We start from the raw sequence: 2,947 nt of genomic DNA, 5'->3' as shown, positions 1-2,947 counted from the left end.
ATTGAGATAAAGACGCGATTGCGAGCCTCTGGAGATCGCGATAGATTCGTGGCAAAATCCGTTACTGCGAGTCCGTTTCGTATAACGTCCGCGCTCGTTATTGTGTTGCGTTCGGTCCTCATTACGATGGGACGTGGCTTACGCCACGATTCCTACTTGCGTTAGGCTTAAGATAATTGGCGACAGAATTCTCGCGCGACTTCCGGCGTTGCGTTCACGCAATCCGCGCGTGAGGTATCGTCCTTTCGCGATCTTTCCTGCGAGATCTTATTTTCTATTTCCGCGGCGTGATTATTTCGTGTTTACCGTCGATGTTCTATATTACTTGTAAGTTTGGTCATACTCTGTATCTCTCGGAGATAATCGCAGCGCCTTCTGCGCGTTATTATACGATAACGCAGTACTTCGTTTATTCTGGCATCTGCGCCATCATTACTTCTTTTGTTTCATTTCTGACGCTCGCGCGACTGATTATATATGATATGTCCGGCCGACCGAAGCCGAATCGGCTTTTATTGGTTCACGCGCGAATTTCTAACGAATAAATGTTACTTTAATTTGTTAATCGCTTGAGTTCGTGGCCTTATTTATGGCGTGTCACCCCGCCGAATATCGCGCCGCCCTCCATCACCCCCGCCCAGGGTTGGGACATTTGACAAATTTTAGGGATTTTTACGTTACACGTAATAAACATGTATATACGTCAAATATGTATAAAACGTAATATACATGTCTAAAACTATCTAACCTAGAACAGGATTAAAACAGTCGTGTATTCATCCGAGGATTCCGAGGGAAATACTCAATGTGGAATCCCCATAACCTTATCTAAAATCAACACATTTAGTTGTCATTGTTGTCAACTCAGGATTTTACATTTAAAAAATATAAGATGAATTCTAAAGATAAATCAATCAGGTAAGTAATCAAGAAACGATATGTACATGTCTTCTAATTTTACTCGTTTGAGAAAAACTTTATTTATTTACACTTTACAGCCAACATGTTCAACTTTTCGTCCAAAAAAACAGCGGTTAGAATCCAAACATTCATCAACATATAACCATAAGAAAGCGTTGGCAGCTGACGAGAATATTGATTTAGCATTAGCTCAATTTTTTTTTGGATGTAACATTTCATTTAACGTTGTTGAATCAAAATATTTCAAAAACTTTTTGAAACTTCTACTTCCAACATACAAACCTCCAACAAGGAAAAAACTTTCTACAAATCTGCTCGACAAGGTTTACCAGAATTTATTGGCTGAAAGAGTCTCATCTCTTGGATCTGATGGCGTTCTATTAATTGATGGATGGAAAAATTCATCAGCTAATACGAAAATGTGGTATGCACAATATTTACAGTAAACTCAAAGTGCATATTTCTTAAATCCTGGAATTTAACCGGACTAAAAGAAACTGGTGATCAACTTAAAGAAATCGTCAACGAAGCTAAGGAATTAGCAAAGGAAAAGTTTAATATTACTACATATGCTGTGGTTTCAGATAATGCATCGTCAATGATGTCAATGGGAAAAAAAAGTAGACATTTGGCACACTACTTGTCACAGCCACAGTGGAAATTTGTTAGCAAAGGCCCTGGTGCCAGAGACATTTGCGAAGAAAGTAAATAACCTTTTGCGATCATTTAAAACACCAGGTGCAGAATACGAATTAAAGCAGCAAGGAGGCTCCAGAATTATCCTAGCATGTGATACAAGATGGTGTAGCTACAGAGATGCATTTAGATGTCTGTTAAAAAATTTATGCCTGATGCAAACATTAGTAGCTAAGAAAAAGGTTCAACTAGATAGTAAAAGCGAAAGTCTACTGAAGGATCCCTCATTTGCGATACAATTACAGGATTTTATCTTGATTTTTGACCCGATATGCCAATTAATAAATGTCTGTCAGCGATCTAATTGCAGCATAGCCGACGGATGTGAAGAATGGTTAAAATTGCGAATTCCGACAGATAATGATGAAATGCAACCAAAGTTGAATAATCGACTGAGTAAAGTTTTAACACCAATTGTGCTGACTTCGAACTTTCTACATCCTCAGTACCGGGCCAAACAATTTTTACACGATGAACAAAGAATGAAAATGGTTTTTGACTTTTTGAAACAAGAATTGAATGTGCAATGTATCACTGATGAACCGGAGTTGGATTTATATAAAAAAAATCTTGGTATATTTGAAAAATTACAGAAGCGAAATATTATGTCACCGGAAACGTTTTGGATCACAGCTGAACCATTCTGCCCTCGTCTATCATCGCTTGCTCAGAAATTACTAAAAATTCCGGCTGCTTCAGCGCAACTTGAACGACTATTTTCTTGCTGGGCTTTTGTTCATTCGGATTTGCGTAATCGTCTTACTGTTGACCGGTCTATGAAATTGATTGATATTTATTACACTTTAAAAATGAATGAATATTTTGATGATTATTACGATGATTTGGTAGAATCGGATTAATATCTATACGTATATTTAAATTTATAACATTTATTTGAAAAACTAAGATGCTTTTAAGTTCTATACAAAGAGACAAAGATTGTAAATCAATGTTTTTAAAAATACATATTTTATTCCAAATATAGCTTGTACTATTATTTTTCTAGTCTAACAATTATTTATTAAAATCATGTAATTACTATATTAGTTAAATGCTCTTAAATTTAAATAATACATAAACATGCTTACTTAAATTGAATAATAATTTTGTCATTAGCTTGTATCATATTGGCGATTAAATTTATTAAATTATGCTCTGATTGATCAAATTTTAATTGAATTTCAATCTTAATCGCTAATTTGATAACGGCTATAGGCTTTTTGGTATTCCATGCATGTCCTTAAAATTTCCTGATAAGAATTCGACAATTTAATTCTCAAGCAAAGGAAAATTGACATGATATAAAAGATAAGAGATCAAGGATAAAATT

At 35.3% G+C, this 2,947-nt stretch overlaps 1 pseudogene; it reads left to right on the top strand.

Annotated features, from left to right (window-relative positions):
• The first annotated feature begins 1,031 nt into the window (after window positions 1-1,031).
• LOC143901874 (uncharacterized) lies at window positions 1,032-2,477 on the top strand (annotated as a pseudogene).
• The last annotated feature ends 470 nt before the right edge of the window (window positions 2,478-2,947 follow it).

Source organism: Temnothorax americanus, unplaced genomic scaffold, assembly GCF_048541705.1.
Source record: "Temnothorax americanus isolate GAGA-0224 unplaced genomic scaffold, ASM4854170v1 Scaffold361, whole genome shotgun sequence".
In the NCBI taxonomy this organism is placed as follows: domain Eukaryota; kingdom Metazoa; phylum Arthropoda; class Insecta; order Hymenoptera; family Formicidae; genus Temnothorax; species Temnothorax americanus.
Note: the sequence above shows the minus strand (reverse complement) of the source record. Positions and strands in the feature narration are given on the sequence as shown.